This window comes from Ursus maritimus, unplaced genomic scaffold (genome assembly GCF_017311325.1).
Source record: "Ursus maritimus isolate PB19 unplaced genomic scaffold, ASM1731132v1 scaffold_22, whole genome shotgun sequence".
In the NCBI taxonomy this organism is placed as follows: Eukaryota; Metazoa; Chordata; class Mammalia; order Carnivora; family Ursidae; genus Ursus; species Ursus maritimus.
In genome coordinates, this window is record NW_024424675.1 from 35,151,910 (window position 1) to 35,174,398 (window position 22,489).

At 53.5% G+C, this 22,489-nt stretch overlaps 1 protein-coding gene across 1 annotated transcript in view; it reads right to left on the reverse strand.

The window, feature by feature from the left end:
• Positions 1 to 22,119, reverse strand: part of SULF2 (sulfatase 2) — a 117,047-nt gene extending 94,928 nt beyond the window's left edge. Inside the window, exon 1 of the mRNA XM_040638438.1 lies at positions 21,972 to 22,119. The gene's annotated coding sequence lies outside the window, so the exon portion shown is untranslated. The remainder of the gene's footprint in view (positions 1 to 21,971) is intronic.
• Between the last annotated feature and the right edge of the window lie 370 nt (positions 22,120 to 22,489).

Below are 22,489 nucleotides of genomic sequence, written 5' to 3' on the forward strand. Positions count from 1 at the left end.
CGGGCAGCTGAGGGGGTGGGAGAGGAGGACATGGCCAGAGACAAAACAAGGCACTGACTGGATGGAAGAACCCTCAGGGAGAAGGGAAGACAGGGGATTGTAGGGTGTGAGGAGATGCCCATGTCCTGGGGCCAGGTGGTCCAGACAGCCCGACCACTCACGTCTGTCTTCATTTACTTTACAGATTTCCAGATTTCCATTTAGGACCTACTATGTGCAAGGCACAGAATGAGAGGGCAGGATCATCGTGCCTGGATCCTAACAGCCTCCTACCTCGTTTCCCTGCTTCTACCCTCTCCTCCTCCTATCAAGTAGCCAGAGGATCCTGTTAAAACCAAACAGGGTGTCTCCCTCCACGGAAAAGCCTTCAAGGGCTCCCATCTCAGGCTGAATAAAACCCCAAACCCTCCAAAGGGCCAACCAGACCCTACACGGTCTGCCCATCCCCTCTCTGACCTCATCGCCTTCCATTTTGCCCCTAGCCCACTCGTCTCTGGCCACATGGCCTCTGTGCTGTTCCTTGCACATGCCAGGCATGTCCCCACCCCAGGGCCTTTGCACATGCTCTTCCCTCTGCTTGGAGCCCTCATCCAGATACCTTCAGGGCCCTTTCCTCACCTCCTTTGGGTCTTTGCTTACATTTTGGCTTTGTAGGTTAGCACAGAAGTCTCTTCCCTTCCCACTAGCACTGACCACCTCTGACAAACTACGTATTTTACCTTTCTTTATGGGTCCCCCCCCACCACCACCCCCATTAGAGGGCACGGATTTTTGTCAGTTTTGTTTCACATCTGTATCCCTAACTCCTGAAACAGTGCTTGACACAGAGCAGACACCTAAGCTATTTATTGTCTTAGCAAAGAATTTTCTCCCCACCCCCCCAACAGTCCTCCAGGTGTGGTTGGGGTCCCTGCTGCCCCCTTCCAGCGCTAGGTAGGGGCAGCCTGACTGTAGGGCAGAACCTGTGACCCAGGTAGAGCCAATCAGCACGTTCCGGCTTCCTAGCTCCAGTGATTGGCCCAGAGGCAGACATGTGACCCAGGCCTGGCCAATGGGAGAGCACGGGAAGACACCATGGGGGTGGGTGGCTGGGTGCAGGGAGTGCGAGAGCCCTTCCCTCCAGCAAGGGGGAGGCTCGGAGGGGATGCTGGTGACGCTGGGCTGAACCTTATGGCTACTCACAGGCTCAAACGAGTAGCCTTTGCTGTCAGATAGGCTGAGCAGGGGCTGTCTTTTGCAACAGGAAGCACTAGGACCAACACACTAAAAACCCTTAAAGAACACTGGTGAAGAATAATATTTATGGGGGTACTTATCACAGGCCCCGCCCATTTCTCAGCGCTCTTTCCATTAGCTCTTGTCACCCCTACAACACCCTTATGAAGCTGGATGCTCTATTTGCAGGCGAGGAAGCTGAGGCACGGCGAGTTTCAAGAACTTGCCCACGGTCATGCAGTTTGGAGGCAGAGCCGCTGAATATCGTCCCTTGGCCCACCTCCTCCCCATCCTCTGTGCTTCCCTGGGCCCTCGAGGTTCCCTTGGATGGACCACATCAACAGGCTCCGTGCTCTCTCGCTCCTGACGGCGTTTGGCCAAGGGGGACACTGCCCGGAGAAGGGAAGGTGAGAGGAGGGGCCTGGAGCCTTGCCAGGCGTCTTCCCTGCCCAGGTGCTGGGAACTGTCCACACCCGCTGTTGCTCTGCTGGGGGCCACAGCTCCTGTGGGTGGCCCTCTCCAGGTTCCAGCAAATGCTCCCCACTGTCCCCAGCCCCAAGGATCTGCTCTCATTACTCATTTTCTTGCACTCTGTTCACACCTTTATTGGAGGGCGTCATCTGTTTCCTGAAGGGCCCTGGGTGGGTAAAGCAAGCAGACATCACAGCTGAGATTTGCACCCAGGCGGCCTGACCCCAGAGCCCTGTCTTGACTCCTATGCTCACTTGGAAACCGATGAGTGATATAAGAAGTTGCGGTTAAGTATACTGCACAAACAGGAAGAAGAAGGGGGAAACTGCTGACCTGGGGGGCAGTCAGAGAGGGCTGCCTGGAGGAGGTCTTAAGGAAGAAAGTTTAAGAAGCCTAAGAGGAACAAAGTTCTGAAGAATCCGCAGGGTTTTTCTGAAGAAGAGGGTGGAGGACAGGGTGCTTCCGGCACAGGAAACGGCCTGAGCAAATAGCACGCAGAGTGGGAGGGATGGAAATGTGTGGTCCCGCACCTCACAAGCCCAGAAGTTGTCTAGACACGGGATGACACAAGCACATCTGTTAAACTTTACACTCTCCTGGCGTCTCCCCTTCCTGGTCACAGGCTTTTCCCAGCCTTCTCCCTTCCTCTCCAGGGCTGTCAAAGAAAGGATAGGAGCTCCTGTAACCTATGGGCACAGACTCTCCCTGTCTTCCCTACCCAGGGCCAGGGCATCTGCTGGCTCTCTGTGCCTGGTCTTGGAATTCCAGCTGGAGGCAGGGAACCAAGCCAGCTCTCCGGAGAAGGGCACGGGACAAGAGAAGGGTCTTTCAAAGGGAGGGGACAAAGATCAGGTTTCAAGACAAGGGCTCAGGATCTGGAAAGGAAATTAGGGCATAGAGAGAAGGGCTTAGGAACCCCATTGCTTGCAGAACTATTCATTCAACAAGACATCCTCAAAGACCTGCTATGTGCCAGTTCCAGCACAGTTCTTGGCACTGCAGATAAAGCAGTGGAAAGAAAAAAAGACCCTGCCCTCTTGGAGCTCACATTCCAAGGAGTCAACAGATCAAAAGCTAGAGCTGAAAACCTCCAGCTAAAAGTGAGAAGCATCAGGACTCGAACAGCAAACCACGGTGAACTTTTCGGATGGGACCACAAAGTATAGTTAGAACTCAAAGAAAGCTTAGAAACAGTATATTCAAGGTGCTGGAAAGCTGAACATCACAAGGTTTTGTATGTAAAATGAGGGGGTGTTTGAGGCCATGTGATTCTCACGCCCGAACATCTGAGCATCTATGTGCAAGTACTGTTTCATGATCAGGAGAAAAACCAGACACAAGTCTCTACTTTCACGGAGCTGACAGAGAGAGTGGAGAAAGCCAAGCAGAGATATGTGCTCAAATGCAGCAGGGTACAGGCCAGAGAAGGGGTGGAGATGGGATCTGGAGCAGACAGCCCGCGTTCAAATCTTGGTTCCACTACGGACTAGTTGTTGGGCAAGTAACTTACCCTCTTGTGGCCTCAGTGTCTTCATCTGTAAAGTGGGGCCAGTAAGAGCACTTACAGAATTGTGAGGAGGAAATGGCTTAATGCCTGTGAAGCCTTTAGAACAGGACTGTTGTGCCCAATATGTGTTGTCTAGTGTTATTTGTTGGGTTTGGGCCAACATACTTTCTATAAGAGCATCCAGTTTTCATTTGGGGATCTTCTTCTGCCGATCCTTGGTCCATAAGGTTTAAATTAGGCCGCAGGCAGCAGAGCTCCAAGGCTAGACCATGGGATCCAGACTTGAGCCAATCAGAGCTTTCCAATCCTTCTGCCTCAGTGATTGGCCAATCAGAGTAATTTGACGCCTTAACCTAGGAGATGCCTACCCTTTCCAACTGGCTAACTGGTTCCATGTCATTCCACCGTGAGGGTGAGGGAAGACGGACGCCATCTTGCCTCATGGAGAGGAGGAATGAAGCCAACACACAGAAGAAAACAGAGCTGAGAACTGGAACATACTTGGATTTGGAAACATTTGAGACCTGGATCCAGCTAAGCCTGAAGGAGGAAGATTTCCCTCTGGATTCTTGTTTCAGGCGCCAATAGTTTCCTTCTTCCCCTTTGACTAGTTTGAGTTGTTTTCTTTCTTTCTTCTTAGGTCAGCTTTCTCACACACTGACTCCTTAGGAACATGAATCAAATTCTCTCTCTCTTTTTTTTTTTAAAGATTTTATTTATTCGACAGAGATAGAGACAGCCACAAGCAGGGGGAGTGGGAGAGGAAGAAGCAGACTCATAGCGGAGGAGCCTGATGTGGGGCTCGATCCCATAATGCCGGGATCACGCCCTGAGCCGAAGGCAGACGCTCAACCGCTGTGCCACTCAGGCGCCCCAAATTCTCTTTGTTTCTTAGGTTGCTCCGAGTTGCTTTCTCTGTCACTTGCAACTCAATGAGCCCAAACAGTAGAGCAAGCTAGAGACGGAGTGTTGACTCAGGTGGCTTCCCAGCCGCCTCCTGCCTCTGTGCAGAGAGACCTGACAAGACGGCTTGCTAGCCCTCAGCCTGGGCCTGGGCCCAACTCTCTGCCTTACTGTAGGCAAACTTTCCTCATCCTTATTTGTCAACCGATAAGAAAAAGGTGGTGTGGGAAAGCAGAAGGAACGTGGGCGTGGGAGTCATGAATTCTGGTCCCAGTTTGGTCTCAGTTTCCTCATCTGCCAAGCCAAACAGACTGTTCCCTGGGCACAGCTCTGAAGTTTGGGATGGGTGGAGTCTGACAGGTGGAGGGAGGGCCTTCCCTGGCCGCCCTCCTGGAAGCAAGCACCCCTGTTACTCTTGGCCTCATGCAAGGTTTGTTCTCTTCAGAACACTCATCACACACGTGATTCTTTGCGCACTCTTCTATTCTGGTCTTCATTTTGTGGGGGTTGTTTTCTCACTGGAAGTTCCGCAGGGATAGGGCTTTTTCTTTTTGAAGGATTTTTAAAAAAGATTTGAGAGAGAGAGCGAGCAAGCTTGCAAGCAGGGGGAGGGGCAGACAGAGAGAGAGAGAGAGAGAGAGAATCCTCAAGCAGCCTCTGCACCGAGTGGGGAGCCTGACGCGGGGCTTGATCCTAGGACCCTGACACCATGACCTGAGCTGAAACCAAGAGTTGGACACTCAACCGATTGAGCCACCCAGGCGCCCTGGGCTGTCTCTTTTCTGAATAGTCCCAGGCCCTGGCACAGCCTGGGTGCTCATTCTTCCAGTCAGTCAACAAATATTTACTGAGCACCTACCACACACAGGCCCCATCCTATGTGCTGGGGATCCAGAAATAAACAATCTGTCATGAGTCAGACACCCATATAAATCATAGGCATGAGGTGATGAGTCCTAAGGGGGTGAGGCAGGGGAGGGAGGTCAGAAGTGCTGGTGGGCGGAAAGGTTGCATCTTTAAATGGGGGGGTCAGTTGGGCAGAGTCCTGAAGGAGGTGAAGGAACGTGCCTTGCAGATACTCAGGGGAACGGTGTTCCAGGCCTAGGGAAAAGCAAGTACGGATGTCCTGGGGGAGGCGTGTGCCTGGGGGTGTGAGGTACAGAAAGGCGCCAAGTATGGCTGCGGTGGAGTTGAGCAATGGGAAGGCTAATATTTGGAGAGAAGGATCTGGAAGGTTCCAGGCTGGGAAAGCGGAGATTGAATGTAGGTTTTAACCGGATCCTTCTGGCTGCATGTGGAGAAGAGACTGTAGGGCGTGAGCGCGGATGCAGGGAGGCCGGTGGGACGGCTGCCTGGACAGGGCTTGGACCAGGACAGGGGCAGTGAGGGGCGCGAGATGTGAGATTCTAGATGTTGTTGAATTAATGCAGGATGACTGAGTGGAGGACAGACTGGCACATGCCACATGCTCCAATGACTATTTCTCTGTAACTACTGACCTTCAACCTTAGCAAGAGAATAAAGTTTTTTTTTTTTTTTTTTTTTAAATTCTCAGGGACTCGTGATCGGGGACTCACGCAGGACATAGCATGGCTGGCTGGTCTCTGCTTTAGAATGGCTGAGGCCACAGCTGAAATGACCGAAGGGCTGGGGACTTGATTCCTCAGGTGGCTGCTACTGGCAGTTGGCTAGGACCTCGGGGGTAGAGGGGGCTCTCCTTGTGGCCTGGGCTTCCTCCCCATATGGTGGCCTCAGGGTGGGCTCTGATTTCTTATGTGGCAGCTTCCTGCTTGGAAGGCAGGTGTCCCAGCGATGGGCAGTGCTGCCTCGGTTTTTCCAACTGAACTCGATCTTCTCTGCTGTCCCCCCAGTGTCACTCCCACTAGATTATATTGAACAAGACTGGCCAGATTCAAAAGGAGGGGACAGGGACCCCAACTTTCCATGGAGGACTGTCAAGGTCACAGCATAGATGAGCATGCCGGCTATCCTGCAGCTGTCTTGGAAACACAGGGGGACCTGCCAAGTCCTGGAGGCCCAGAGACCATGCAGGGAGAGCCACAGAGGCCTCTCCCGGGGACACAGGACCCTTTCTAGGAAGTGAAACTTAAACCAAGTCAGATTCCGTGTCTGCATCTAGCAAGCTTTGGAGTCTGTACCCACGCCCAATTCAAAGATCCCCGAGCCTCAGGAAGCCCTGGGTGACCCAAAGGCTCCCCAGACCCCACATATGAGCCTCCGTGGTGTCAGGTCCAGAGGGTTCTGAAGGGAGCCGAAGAGGCAAAGAGAAAAGCCTGCGCTGGACGTGGAAAGCCAGAGCAAGCACTCCCACAGACCCCCATACTTCAGAGAATGGAGCTTCTCCTGTTACATCGGCATGGAAACCATTAATTCCCACTTTAAAAAAACCTTCTCTCTCCTCGTTTTTAAGTAGAAAGGAAGCCACCAACACACCCAGAAACCCCAAGTGAAGTGTGGGACCTGGCTTCAGGGAACTGGCCCCTAACTGCCCTCACTTCCCTCCTGCCGTGCTGGGAAATGACTCGCCCCTTGGCCCTCTGAGCCCACAGCCACTGTGCCCACGAAAGCCATCCAGGAGGGGAGGCCACTGTGCCCGTGTCATCGGGCAGCTGGCTGGCTTGTCGGGGGTGGGTGCTGGGCCATTCTTTGGAGGGGGTGCATTTATAGGGGTCTATAGCCTGTCTGGCCTCCCTACTGGTGACATGTGAGTAGTACCCACCCCCGACCGTGGACAGCAAAAATGTCTCCAGACATTGCCTCATGTCCCCTGGGGGATAAAATCACCCCCAGGGGAGAACCCCTGCCATAAACGGAGAGCAACATAAAGAAACAGGTGCAGACATTGCAGTTGGCTTCTTGCTTGCCAAGGGCACTGATATTTTTCTTACAAGGGGAACGGGCCTCCTTGAAGACCACAAAGGAGGGGTTACAGGGACTCCCTCTCTGGTGACTCAGAAGGCTCAGAAGAGAACACAATGATATTACATGTCATTTATGGTATGACCCCTAAAACATGGCCCCTAAGAGGAGACTACTGGGTCCTGCCCACCAGAAACCGTGCCTTTACCAAGTCAATGGAAAGGGGTTGGGCAGAGCCCAGCAGAGTGGCCCATGGTCTAGGTTCAGGAAAAGCCAGGATGTTGCTGGGTTACCTTTGGGAGAGAGACACCTGTCTGCAGTGGCCTTTGTCTAAAGTGGGGCCTCAAACTCAAATGCCTGCAGGGGCCAGGCAGGAGAAAGGAGTGACATGGTCTGGATTTAGGGGGATGGGTTGGGGGGTGGGGACTGGACCGCAATGGAGACGTCATTTCTAAAGTGAAAACATTCAATACACTTTAAACACTGAGCACACCAAACAAAGCAACTCTGGAGCTTGGCCGGAGGCCTATTTGTAACCCTTCAAAGCTATGTAATCTTTCCTGAGCACCTACTATGTGCCAGGTGCTATGCAGGATGGCTGGGGAGCAGCCATGAACATGGAGCAGATCAGGCCTCTGCCCTCAATGGGTTGACATCCTGGTGGGGGAGACAGATAATAAATGAAGATGAATTTCAGGTCGTTTTAAGAGCTTTGAAGAAAACTGTCAGGGAAATGGGACAGAGAGTAAATCAGGGGAGGCTCCTAAGAAGGGGTGATGTTTGAGCTGAGACCAGAAGGTGGTGAGAAGCCAGTTATAAGGCAAATGCTTTCTAACCAAAGGAAAAAGCAAGTGCAAAGGTCCTGAGGTAGGAATGAGTTTGGTTGGTATGAAGAACAGAATAAAGACCAGTATGGCGGGAGCAGGAGTGGCAGCCTGCCATAGAGGAGGCTGGCCATCACCTTCCCCCAGCCCACACGTTCCAGGTAGGCCACACCTGTTGTTCTTGCTAGGTGTTTAGGGGAAATGGGAATCAGATACAAATTCCCACCTCTGTTCTTTGTTCTTCTGTCTCAGCTGTGGACAAAAGTTCCCTGGCAGCAAGTTACAAAGTTATTTCTGCAAAAGGCCTTTGGCCAAAAGCAATAAGGTTGGACCTGAACAGAGTCATTATTCACCCCTAATTGTGGGCTGGCTCTCAGTGTAGACTGCCTCGACCGGGACTGAGGATTCCAGTCCCCTCTGTTTTTTAACCCCACACGTTCTCAGTACCCCCATGGGACACATATTTATGGTTCCAGAGACTGTAGTTCCCTTTGAGAAGAACATAAAGGGATCAAGATCTAGTTTGGCAGCCCCAGTATTAATAATCCAATTATTTCTTCCCTTTCCACCCAATCCACAGCCATGTGTGCCACCCTCACCCGTCATGCCCCTGCTATTAGCAGATGAGCTTCTCATTAGCTCACCTTGGAAACGGCCCGGCCCTTACAATTATTTGAGAAGCTTGTACTCATGGCGGGGGAAGGAGCCGGAAGCAACTTTTACCAAATAACTCACTAAATTTAGAGACGCGAATGGAGCGAATTTCGCATGACAGGTCCATTTCCAACCCGGGCCGGCTGTGCAGTCTAATCAGCAGCTGGAACTAGACTGCCAAGGGAGGAAAGCCATCGGTTAGGGGTGCTCCTTGAGCTCGGATCAGCTTCTCCCACCGGCGGTTCGCCGGGTATCAGCAGGTGTACTTTGTGTATGGTGGCTTGAGAGGGCGTGAGGACCGGCTGCCAGAGTCCAGGTGGCGTGGGGTCTGGGGAGGTGGGAGCACACTCCCTGGGCTGGTGGTTCCCTCGTTACTGCCCACACTCTCGCTTCTAGAAGCCAGCTCAAATGATCCCCATCTTTGGGGTTAGGATGCTGAGGCGCAGCAGGAATTCTGGGAGCTGATTTTGCCCCATAAAGAGGGCTCTCAGACCCCCAGCAGTGCTTGAGTTATGGGGCCCCTGCTCTAGAAGAGATGTTACACAGACTTGGGCATTCTTTTTTGGGGGGTGGGGAGGGGGAGAGGGAGAGAGAGAATCTTAAGCAGGCTCCACGCCCAGCGTGGAGCCTGATGCGGGGCTCGAACTCACGACCCTGATCATAACCTGAGCTGAAATCAAGTGGGATGCTTAACCGACTGAGCCACCCAAGGTGCCCACTGGGCATTCTACTTACACTAGATTTAAAAAAAATGCATTCATTCATTCTTCTATCCATCCATCCATCCATCCATCCAACCATCCATCTTCTAATCATTCATTCAAAAATGTTAACTGCTCACCCTGGGGGAGTCACTTATTCGGGGGCTGTGTAGTGGTTTCTAACTTTGTCCAGCATCTGGTCCTCTTCTTTGATCCTAGAAGCCCAATTTCCTTTTGAGGGTTTACTCTCTTCTGCCAAGGTGCGTCACCCTCTCCTGCCATGTGACCCAGTGGTGATCATGTGACCAAAGCTGGTCAGTCAGACCCTCTTGTGGGTCTTTTGACTCTTAAAAGGAATGTCAAGAGCAGAAGGAAAAATCAGGGGTGCACTTGTCGCACTGGAAGCCTCCTCCAGCAACTCCTGCTTGGGGAGCCCTAGAGCTTTCTAAGCTAAAGCTTTAGATAGGCCTAGAAGCTTTCATTTTTGTGTTTCTAGGAATCAGGAACTACCCTGAGGCCACCATACTGTGCGGAAGTGCAAACAGTCGTGGGAAGAAGTCATGGGGAGGAGGATGAGGGATTCAGCAGATGGCCCCAATGAACTCCCAGCTGGTGACCAGCCCGAGCTGCTGGCCATTTGAGGGGAGCCATTTTGGACCTTCCAGCAGATATCACAGGAAGCAAGAGAACCAGCCTGGCAACCCACAGAATTGTTACAAACACACTGTTGCTTTAAGCCACTGAGCTGAAGGCGAGCTGTTACACAAAGCAGAAACACAACCAAAGAGCCTTGAATGACATGAATTCGAGCCCATTCTTCTGACTAAAATGTCACAAATGACTCATGATGAATCAAGATGTTTGGTCTCCAGTGGCCAATGGCTTAAATCAGATGAACACTTAGAGGAGAACTCATTCATTTGTTCTTTCAGTCATTGTTTCAAACAGCCAGTGAGCTGAGCACTGATGGTACCAAGATGAACAAGCCTACAGAGCTCCTACTCCAGTGGGGGTACCACAGAGGGTGCCTCAGCTCCCCGAATCACAAAATGGAGATGGTAACAGGCCTTGATGGAAAGCACTGTAGTGGTGAGGAAATGCCTGGCCAAGCACCCCACAGATGTCAGACTTCCCTTATTATCATAAACAAAGTTGCAACGTGTGGCCTCTAGAAATGGGGCTGTTTGATCTGAACGAAGTTGTAGTGGAGGAGGAACTCCAAGGCCCACGTGGGCCAGGCAGGTGACGGAAATGAGTGAAGTGGGCCCAGCGTAAGAAAAACCCACATGCTCCCTTCTCTCTGGCTCTCATTCTACCCTTTGGATAGAGGCGTTAAGAACAAAGAAATGAGAAACGTTCTCCACAATGAGAACAGCAGGGCAAGTGCCATGTCCAATGGCAAGTGAACCCGACTGTAGCCTCAGACAAGAGGGAATGGGGGGGGGGCTGTGGCAAAGTGGAGAACCCATGATCAGTGGGGATGGGAACTCAGGGTGGCCCACGCCTCCCTATTTTTCACAAGCTGGGAACTTTAATTTTTAAAAGATAAAATCTCAAATTTTTAAAGTTCTGACAACTTGAAACAATGTTCAAAACAGTGTGAAGGTTAAACATTTCTGGGAGCTGAATACAGGCCCCGTTTAGCCAGCCTGTGACGTCCTACTATAATAGGACAGAACAAGGAGAGCCTTCTTTGTGCCCCACTTTCCTAGTCTGGAAAAATGGGGATTAGAAGGTCTCTGTGCTCTCGATGGAATGTGTGTGTCTCCCCAAAAATCTTATATGTTGAAGCCTAATCCCCAATAGGATGGTATTAGGAGGTGCGGTCTTTGGGAGGGCGGAGCTCTCGTGAATGGGATTAGTGTCCTTCTAAAATAGACCGTAGAGAGCTCCCCTGCCCCTCTGCCACGTGAGGACATGAGAAGGTGTCATCTGCCATCGAGGAAGCGGTCTCTCATTAGACTCTGAATCTGCTGGCACCTTGACCTTGGTGAGCAATTTCTGTTGCTTATAAGCCTTCTAGTCTCTGGTTTTCTGTTACATCAGCCTGAACGGACGAAGACAGCCAGTGTCACAGCGTTATCAGGCGCTCACCTGAGCAGGCACTTAGAACGCTGCCCGGTATGTAGAAATGTGAGCTTTCAGGAGTGAGTTCAGGAGAGGAGGTGCGAGCAGTGGGTCTCATGAGCTGTGACAGCTCCTTTCTGGAGGCGCCAATATGGGTGGGGGGAGAGTAGACTTTCCCAGGGCACCTGCATAAATGTCACGCCACTGAGCTCGTGCATTAGCATTCACTTCCCAAGCGGAGCCCTCTGCCAGCCCTTCCGCAGTGCCTGACGTCCCTGCTGTGGCCTGAGGGCGATGGCCACCCCTCTGTGAGCGATGTCAGCACCAACCCCAGCTCCGGCTCTGGGCTGGATGCCAGATGCCGGGAGGGTCCGCAGACCGGTGAGCGTGCAAAAGCAACCCTCCCCACTCCCACCTTTGCTTTCTGCAAATGACAAACTGGTTTTGACTCCTTTGCCTTCAGCAACGGATCCCCAAACACTAGATTCACACCCAGCAGGGCATCTTGAAGGCTCCTTCCCAGATTCCTTCACCCAAAGAATATCTCCTGAGCACGCAGAGTGCCAGGCCCTGTTCTGAGCGCTGGGGATACAGAGGTGAATGAGACAGAACAGCTTCATGTAGCCATGGGGCTTACTTTTTAGTGAGAGGTGGGAGGACAAAGGAAACATTGAGATGATTCCAGAGGGTGGTGTTATAAACACAAAACAGGCATCCTTCGAGGCATTATCTAAGGATGTGACATTTGCACTGAGACCTGACGGATCAGAAGGAGCCAGACTTGTGATGTCCAGGCAGAGAGGACAGCAAGTGCAAAGGCCCCGAGGTTGGAACAAGCTTTGATATGGCCAGTGCGACAGTGTAATAAGCTTGGAGGAGCCGGGTGTGAGTTGGGGGCGGAGGCCAGGCGGCGCGGGGCAGGGCAGCCTCTGGCAGGGAGTCTGGACTTCACTATGGGCACGACAGGCCTCCGGGAGGAGGGTTTTATCACAGCAGCTGCCTCCACCCATTTGTAGAAACGCCTAGCAGAAGGCACCCCATCTTAGCAGTCTGAAACGTCAGGGGTGCACTGGAGTCACCTGGGAGCGCTAAACTACCCTGCTTCCCCGGCCCCACCCCCGGGGCACTGATTTAATTGGTCCGGATGTGGCCTGGGCGCTGGGAGTTTTACAAGCGGCCCTGGAGATGGCTAGGAACTCCTGCTTCCTTATGAGCAGGTCCTGAGTACGTGGGGACAAGCCCACCTTGGGCTCTCAGGACGGGCTCGGAGCCCTACAGGGTTGGTCCCCAAGGTCTGCTCCCTTCCTGAGCTGGCCTGATTGAGGCCTAAAAGTCAGGGGGCTGGGGTCAGGGTGGGGAGTGGCACATGGTGGAGCCCCTCAGCTCAGGGAGCCCCAGACTCGAGCTCTAGGCCTAGTTAACTCTTCTACTTGCGTCCATCTGTCTGAGCTGGACTCCCTCCCCTGCGGCGGGGGTGGGGGGTGGGGAACCACAGCCTTCCTTAGAGGCAGGGCGGTTGAGAGAGGTGGTGCAGAACTCCTTCGAGAAGCTAAAAAGAAAGCAACGTGGAAAGCAGTGGGCGGCTCCCCCCAAAATTAAAAACAGAACTACCCTATGATCTAGCAATTTCACTTCTGGTATTTATATGAAGGAAATGAACTCACTGTCTCGAGAAGCTACCTGCACCCCGACTTCTGCTGTGGCCTTATTCACGATGCCAAGACATGGAACAGCATCAGGGTCCGCCAAGGGATGAACGCATGGAGAAGAGGTGGTGTGTAGATACGTGCCACGGAATATCACTCAGCCACGAAAAAGGAGACCATGCCACTTGTGACCACGTGGATGGACGTGGGGGGCATGATGCTTAGCGAAGTAAGTCGGACAGAGAAAGACGAAGACTGTACGAGCTCACTTAGGTGAGGGATCTCCAAATAAAACGCGGAACTCAGAGAAGAGCCTGGTGGCTGCCAGAGGTGGAGAGTGAGGGGTGAGCAAACTGGGGGAAGATAGTCAACAGGTGCAAACTTCCAGTTATAACCGGCGACAATGTACAGCGTGGTGACCATAGTTCATGATGCTGCGTTGTGTATTCGCAAGTTGCTAAGAGAATAGATCTTAAAAATTCTCACCACGAGAAAAAAAACATTTAACTGGGTGATGATGGATATTACCTAAACTGACTGTAGTAATCATTTTACAAAATGTACGTGTATCAAATCATTATATTGTACACCTAAAACCAATATGTTGTTATAGGTCAATCATATTCTAACGAAAAAAAGGTAAAAAGGATCTACAAGTATAAGCAATGACGCCTGACTTTTGGAAGCAATTTCCACGCAGCCACTCACTGTGCTAGTGTCTCGCTGTGAGTGCCGGGCGGGGGGGTGGGGGGAGGGTGCAAGGAAGCTAACCAGGATTACCCCCACTTTACAGAAGAGGGATCTGAGGCTCAGAGGGGCAGAGCTGGTATGTGAATCAGGAGGTCTGGTTCTAGAGTGCACCCTCCTAACCACTGGGACACCCCGATTCTCAGAGATGTGTCTTATGTCCGGTCTTCTATACCTTCTTCATCTCCTTCCCCGGATGGAAGCCACTGATACCCAGACGCACGCAAGAACATGTCAATAAGGAGGGCGACGAGCAGGAAGAGGAGCTTGGGGACAGCTCTGAGGCAGAGCTGGGTGCCCCCTCCAAGGTCATGCCTCGGTTTATAGGACCCCAACTTCGTTAAGGAGGTGGACCCTTGTCTTGGCAATAAACCAGCATTAGTCTAATAAGCCCATGGTTCTGAGAAGGGTGAAATCAGCCTGAAGGGGTGTTCGCGGAAATTTGTTAGGGTTTTTTGGTTGTCACAATGACTAGGGGATGTTTCTGGCATCTGGTGGGGGTAGAGGGATGCAAATTTGCAGTGAAGAACAGCCCCATTTCCAGCACGACTTTCCAATGCCCCACAAGACAGTCACGGAGGTGAAAGAGCTTTTACAATTAGTTACCTGACCTCAGAAATGAGCCCCACGTCACATATAAACGCAAAAGATGTTTTGCCTGGTTCTACTCTACACCGAATTTTCTGGGAATGCAACCACTAAGTAAACTGAGGGAAGACTGTAGTTTGTTTAAAAATTTGGGGTAATCGTTCACTATTTGGGAAAATCCCATTGTTTATGGCCGTAGCACTTGTGGTATCTGAGCTGTCCAAACCACACGTTCATACCCCACTGCGTCTGTAACGGTCAGAAATTCTTGTGATCTCACACGAGTGCAGGCATCTGACTGCTTCGTCATGTCCTCCAGCACAGTTGTGTCTAAGATACTGCCATACATAGGTTTACCTATAACTCACTTTCCTCTTGGTTTTCCTTTAAATTACGGTCAGGGTATTTGATCAGATAAAAAACGTGCAGATAGGTTATATTATCTATGAATTTATTTCAGGTAAGCTTGGCAAAAATATTTGCTCTAAGAAGAAGGTGTCTGATCTGTGAATTTGGGGAACCACTAAGCTAAGTCAAATGAAAAGCCCATTTCCCTTTGCCAATGTGAGTACAAAACCCAACCCTGTGCCAAAGAGGCATGAAGCCAAGTCTGCTGGGGGGAGGGTGTTCTTGGAAGGATTCTGCTCTCTGATTAAAAGACAAACAGCATGGAGTTCTGCTCTTTATTTCCACTTTGTGTGGAGATGTAATGTCTGGAGCTGCAGCAGCCATCTTGAGACCATGAAGCAGCAAGGCCAAAGACAGGACAAGGACAGAGAACCAGAGGACAGGAAGATCCTGGGTCTTTGAAGACATTATTGTTCAAACAAACTGGCTCCAAGGCTCCCCTGCCTCAGACTCTTGTTAAGTGAGAACTAACAGCCAGGAATTCTATTACTTGCAGTGAATACATCTTGATTCACATTCAAATGATTAGGGTACTAAGCCACTAAGAACTGTAGTAGGATTTCCTCTTCTCGGAAATATCCAGAAAAGCGGCCTCCATTCACAAGTCTGTGGACAGTGCCTGTCTCTAGCTCAGGCCAGTAATGCAGCTTTTGGGTGATCCGATTTTCACCAGAGCACGAATATCTCCTGAACTTCTGGGAGCTCATCGTTTGTCATTCTCTTTTCAAAAAGCTCCTCTCTTCTGGCTGCTGAGGTGGGTCAAGTCACCCACTGGGGCCCTGCCTGGGAGCCAAGAAGAAAGTCTATTGGCAACACTCTTCACCTAATACATCTGGCTTCCACCTGGCCAAACACACCTTGGGTACTGCTCATGGTCCTGGGGGATGGCCCTGTCCATCAACTCACAAGACCTACTCATGACTCTGAGTTTGGGGTAGGATTCACCTGTGTTTCAAGCAGGGCTCAGGTGTGCAAAGCAGCAGGACAGGCTTTTATAAGACGAGGCGACATGTCAGAGGCCAGGGCCCCTGGACAACGTATGCTTTGGAATCATATGAAGAGACTGTGTAGAATTCAAAATGGCGGCAGTCTCTGGTGACAGAGAATTCCATTCAGTCTAGGTCTGGGCTGGAGCAGAAGCTCCGAAGACCACGTCCACAGGTATTCTACCAGGGAGGCATCCTGTTGCCTGTGAGGCCCAAGATCCCACCTGACCTTAAATTCCCAAGGGCATGTGTCGTAGGTGGTGCCTATTTAGCTCTGACTGCTCATCACTGAGCAACGAGGAGACGGACAAGGGGAGGCTCAGCCCTGGCCTTTGGGAATTTCTCAGGAGCGTCATCAAGAGGGGAGCATGTGGGGTGTGCTAAAAATATTCACCAAGTAAGCGCAGGACAGGCACCAGGGGAGGAGGGAGCGCACCAGAGAACAAAATACACTTCCCTGGACGATCGTGGCCATTCCCACGGCCTCAAATAACATCGGCGCTCCGATGACTCCCAAATGTAGGCGGCCAGACGCCACCAGCTCGACTTGCGTAGCCAGCAGCCGCCGAGCGCTCGGACCCCCTGGTCATCCCAAATGCAACAGTGCCGCGACCGATTCTAGGTCGTCCCCCTGCCCCCAAACCTCTCTCCTCATCTTCTCGTTCAGGAACCCCTCCCCCTCCACAGGCTGTCTAGTCACCTCTGCGTCTGGCACGATGGTATTTGTCGGGGGGGCCCCTGTGTGCCCCGGGGGGTGATCAGCAGCACCCCTGGCCTCCAGCTCAATGCCCATAGCTCCCTCTCCCCAGTTGTGACAACCAAAAGTGTCTCCAGACATCGCTAAATGTCCCCTGGGGGGTGAAACTGCCCGAGAAGCCACAGCTCCTTCCTTCACTCGGAACATGCAACGCACCAGAAAGTTCCGCAGGCTCTGCCTCCAAAATGATCTCCAATCTACTCATTTCACTCTGTGTCCACTGACAGCACTGCCACCCAGGCCAGGAGCAGCGCCCCCCCGCCCCAGCTGCTGCTCATGGAGCATCCGTCACGGGCTAGCCACAAAGATCCTTCTACAACAGAAACCGTATCGTTCCCAGACTTAAAACTCCTCGGTGGTTTTCCATGTCCTTTGAAATAAGATCTAAATTTCTCACCGTGACCCATATTTCTCACCCCTGACCTCATCTTCGGCCCCTCCTCCCGCCCAGGTTTCTATCTGTGTTTTGAACAGGTGTCTCAGGCCACTCCTCTCCACTTCCAAGCCTTTGCACTGGCTGTTCCCTCTAGCTGGAATGCTCTTCCCTCAGATCCTGCCGAGGCTGGCCCATTCTCAAAATTTAGGTCACAGCTCAGAGGTCACATCTCCAGAGAGGTCTCCCCTGACTGTCACCTGCCAGAGTGTGCCCCCCTGCCCCTTCCCCATCAGAGCCTATTTCTTTCCCACTGTACCGCCTGTCACTTCCCGAAAGCGCCTTCCTTGTGGACTTGGCTTGTGTGTTATCTGCAGGGTTCTCTCCTGTTCATCCCAGTGCCCAACCAGTGCCCGGCACACAGTAGCTGCTCATTAAACACGTGTGGCCTGACAAATAGGAGGAACGCTCTCTTGCTCGGTACAGCAGTTTCCTAATACCTTCACACCCCTAACCTCACGTAGAGCATTTCCCCTGCCCCCTGGCAGCCCCTGCATTAGGCAGGAAGACAAGACAGGCAGACTCCAGAGGCCCCTTTCCCAAGCCCACACGTGGTACTCCCCAGCACCCAGGGCCCTCCTCGGGAATTTGATTCAGCAGGGTCTGGACTTGGCATTTTTAAAAACAAATACGTCCAGATGATTCTCATGTAATGAGAACATCTGCCCCCTGGCCGCCAGAAAACACAGAAACAAGGCCAGGCTAGATTTTTCAGACATGAAGGCAGAGAAGTCAGGCCTCCGATGCCTGCTGAGGGGAGAGGGAGGGGACCCTGCTCACCCAGCAGCTGTTTCCACGGTGCCCATCTTGACCAAAATGACAATAGGCCTGTCTGACCACATTAGCGTTCCCCCTCGTCATAGGTATTGGCTCTTCGCCTCCCCAGTAACGAGGCTTCCTTGCACTGGGATCCCCCCAATTTGTGTTCTCCAGGGCTTCGGGGGCTCAGTTGCTGGGTCCCCAGCTCCAGGGTGGGGCCCGGGAGCCTGGCGGAATCACTTCCTCACCCAGTGCTGGTTTGGAGTGAGCACATGACATAAACCAGTCCCATCAGAGGGACGCCTGGGGCGAGGATGGGCCTTTCCAGAAAAGATGCTTGTTCTTTCCTGTTGGGCTTGAACCAGAGACAACAAGAGGACCACTCTTAGGCAGCCAACACGGACACCTCAATTATGATAACAGCCAGTGTTCGCCGAGGCCCTGCCGAGCTCAGACGCTGTGCTAAGCACTTGACATTGATGATCTCGTTTCATCCTTTACCACAAGCCAGGAGATAAGTGCTACGGTCGTCATTTGCTGGATGACAACACCGCGGCACAGAGAGGTTACCTAATGCGTCCCAGATCACACAGCTGGGCAGGTGGCCAGGCAGTCTGGCTCCCCTAACCATGGAGCCAGGGCCTGCCCACCCCCTTGGAGCCGGAGGGAAACCAGCCCCATGGAAGAAAGAACAGAGATGCAGGGGAACGGATACTCGGGACAGCATTGGAGCCCTAACCCCAGCTGTGCCTGAAGCTGGTTACCTGAGCGTGCTTTTGATTATAAAAGCCAACATGTCCCTTCTTTCCCCCTTATGCTGGTTTGAGATTTTTTCCCCCTCTCTTTCTGTGGCTTACAAGAGAAAGGATCCTGATTACTTTACAGTCCTTTTATGAAAACACCCCTGATATTCCATGTGCAACTTGCACACAGCAGCTGCTCAGTAAACACCAACAGATGCGCGTGGAGACTGCTCTCGTGCCCTGCCTCCTCCCCTACCCCTTTCACTGCTGGGTGTGTAACCCTAACACCCGTCCACGGCCAGTCCAACGCCACTTCCCCTTTTGGCTCCAAGGGAGGCCTAGTTCCCTAGCAACCATCCTAATTAGGCAATCACGCCATTTATCAGGATGCCAATTAATTATAATGATCCTAATGATCTTCCAATTAGGCAGCTCCTCGAATCTGATCAGGGGCTCTGCAGACTCCACAGGCAGGGCTCATCCCAAGGCAGGCTCAGGCCCTCACTTGCAGGTCAGCCCTGAGGAGCCCCATCTCCCATGTCCCCCAGCTACACAGGGCCCCGGGCCTGACACAAAGCTGGGAACCTCAGGGCCACCTCTCCAGGGACAAGCCAATGTGACTCCATCGCCAACCACAAGAGGGCCTCACCTGTAGGAGAATGTTAACCCTTCCACCATTGTGCCTTCAGCGGGCATCAACCTTCACCCCAGAGGTCGTGCTTTTTTCGATCAGCCACATTTGATCTGTCCCTTTGCATTCCGAGTAGGGGAGAGTGTGTGCACACTTGCAGGGGGTGGGGGAGGGCAGGAAACATGGCACATTTTCCTTAGGGCAAAACCGTCCTGCAAACCAAATACAAATCTGAGATTCCCCCAAATTGTGGAGACTCTTGGAGGGAAGTGGGATTATCGACGGGCTTCCGCCTTTCCAACTTTTATTGTCTAAATGTGTTTTCTTCCACTGAGCACATTCCTCTTCAACGTTTGGAAGAAAGACCAAGTCATGGAAGGAGGAGAGTGCAGCGGGTCAGAGTGGACCCTGGAGCCTCAGGATCCGGGCTGTACCACGGACCCATTGTCAGGAAGTCACGATCCTCTCTGTGCCTCCCTCTCCTCTTCTTTAACATGATGAAAATCACAGGACCTATCTCACAGGGTTTTTGTGTGGATTAAGTGAGTTATTGTGTACAAATCAGATGTGCATACAGATCAGTGTTTAGCTCAGAAAACACTACGTGTTATCCATCATCATAAGTCCAGATTAAGCTCTTTCTTCCAACTGCAAGCTGGTCAGTAATTCTGATATTCTTTTGGAAGACAAGGCTTTTTCTTTCTGGGGGACCAAACCTAAGAACAGACTTGGCAGAGTCCGGTGATATTCTCAGTCTGGCTAACTTAGGAGACCAGAAGCTGCCCCCTCGAGGTGTGTCCAAACAGATAAACTAAACCTATCCAAGGAAAGGAAGAGGGAAAGGTCGTCCCCAATCAAAGGGCGCACACGTTAGGGTGTGCAACTGCACTTCAACTAGGTCCTCCGGATGGCGGCTGAACAGAGCTGTTGGGCAGGGGACACACGCATGCGTGTGTGCGTTCCTGAACACACACACACACACACACAGCCACACGGTCGTCCTCCAAGCCCAGGCTTTTTACAATTAACTCATTATTCAACCCTTAAGTTTGAAAACTTAACATGTTATTAGGGTTTTTTAAAAAGCCATAAATTCAAATAAAAAAAAAACACCCCAAACTATATGCAAAGTCCAAACCCCAAACCCACACTGACTCTTAGCCATGGCAGTTATGTCAACACTGGGCATTTATGTACATACACTTGGCCCGAGGAAGGCAGGTCCTTCATGTGCAAAAGTCCGAGGAGCCATCAGCCAAGCCCGCCTCGGCTGCCCTTCAAGCTGCTCTTTAGAACACTCATTTACACCCCCGGACCAGCTGTTTTGATGAGCGTTCTCCCCTCCATGATGTAGGACAAGCAAAGCTGGGAGAGCCTCTCTCACAAGGTGAGTGGTCTCCAGTCTGTCTCCCCACGCCCTTTATACATGTATGAATGGCTTTAATTTAATTAAAACCCTCCACTGGTTCTGCATTGGGTAGCACAGATAAGAAATCCCCTTCAGTATTCACTACAAGATGAGAGCGGCTCTTGCTGCTCTGGGGAGAGACACCGGTGTCCTCCAGGGAAAGCCCATCCTACCCACTTCTCTGTCCCCAGAGAACTCGCTCAAGAGCAGCCTCCCCTTCTCTGCCCCGAAGGAAGGGAGGGTGGCGCTGTGGCGAGGAGGCAGGGGCAGATGGAGGGGGCCGGGGTGGGCATCCCGGCAGGCACAGACGTGCAAATACCCAGATTCAAACGTAAGCTGAATGTAATTACGTGGTTAATTAAATATTGACTTTTAACTCAAAAAGTGCTTAAAACAAGCTGCGGGCAAGAGAGGCGAGGGGGCAGGGAAGGAAGCAGAACTTTCAGGAAGGAGGGTGAGAATTGTCCTACTGCGCGCAGGGGACGTGGTCTTAGAGCAGGTAGGAAATCGCGGACAGAGGTCACTGTGCAAAACTAGGGTGTTTGGGTGTCTCCTCACATTCTTCCACCCTGACACCCCATTGCTAGTCCCAGCGGTCCTCCAAGTGGACCAAGAGTTTCCGGTGTACAGGAACCGGACACTATTCATCTGAGTTTTCCTGAAACGTAATGCAAAGCCCGGCAAGGGGAGGAGCTCGACAAGTGCTCACGGAGCGAACGCATGTGCTCTTGTACAAGCAGTGACTGTGTGTGCACCGGGTGTGTGCCTGTGTGCACATGTGCATGTGTGTGTATCTGTATGCATGGACACATTGGGTCTAAACTCAAAGGGGTCAAGGAGGCCATCCCCCCGCGGCCGGCGGGCCCCGGCGCGCTTCCCCCGGGGTCCTCTAGGGCTCCGCGTGGCTTCCGCGGGTCAGGGGCGCGGTGGGAAGCCTCGCCCGCTCACCCGGCCCGCCGGCGGGGTCAAACGGGTCATCCCCCGCGGCCCGCCGGCGCCGGAGCCCTCCCGCGCGCCTGGTCCCACCTCCGCGCGCCGCGCTGGGGCCGGAGCCGGGCGGTCGGGACCGGCCCCCGCTCACCTGGGCGGCGCTGCGGCGGCTGGGGGCCCCCGCCCCGCCCACCTGGGCCCCGCGCGCCCCACTCACCAGCGCGCACGGCCCCGGCGGCCTCACCCGGCGCGGGGCGCCACCGCCTCTGCCGCAGCCCGGCCGGGCCGCGGGGCGCAGGAGACTCCGCGCCGCTGCTGCTGCTGCCGCCGCCGCCGCATCCCCGGCGAGTGCCGCCGCCGCTCCTCCTCTCTTCCCCTCCGTCCTCCCGCTCTCGCCCTCCCCCGCCCCGGGCTCAGCCACCGCCCCCCCGGCCCCCGCCCCGGCGCACCGCCCTCGCCAAAGTCCGGCTCCGCGCCCCGCCCGGGCCGCTCTTACATCGCCCCAGCCCGGCCGGCCGCGCTGCCCGAGCCAGCCCCTTGGCACGGCGCGGCCCGGCTCCCCGCCTGCCAGCCCGCCCGCCGGCCTCCAAGCGGGGAAGCCGAGCGCGCGCCGGGGCGGGGGCGCCGGACCGGGAGCCGCGGGCGGCGGGGGCCCGGGGCCGGGGGACCCGCCGCGGCGCCCTCCCCGCGCCCCCCGCGCGCCAGCGCTTTACCTCTGTCTCGATGGACGCGCGGCCGGGCCGGCCCGGTCCTGCTGTCCCCCGCGCACGGCCCTGGTCCCGAAGTCCGGCCCCGGACGGGGCAGCGGCGGAGAGCGGGGGTCCGGGCAGCTCTCGGCCTCTCGATGCCTCGGGACCCGGCTGGCCGCGCTCCCGGCGCCGAGCGCGCACCCTCGCCGGGACACAGACGCACACTCACCCGACACACACTCGCTCCCGCTCGCCCTCGGCGGAGAGTTGAAACAGCTGTGGGATTCGCCCAGGAGCTGGAAATGAGGGAGGGACGCGAGCCAGAGCCGTGTGTGTGTGTGTGTGTGTGTGTGTGTAACACACAAACGGGGGGGGGCATCGCTAATAAATCAAATACTGCAATAAAGTGAGGAGGACCATTGATCAGGTCCGCTTGGCTGGAAACGAAGAGAATCCTTGCCTCTTTTCTGCTTTTTCTCCTCCCTCGGAGCTGGAAGGAGCCAGTGTTCCGCGGGGCGTGTGAGAGCCCCGGCCGGGCGCTC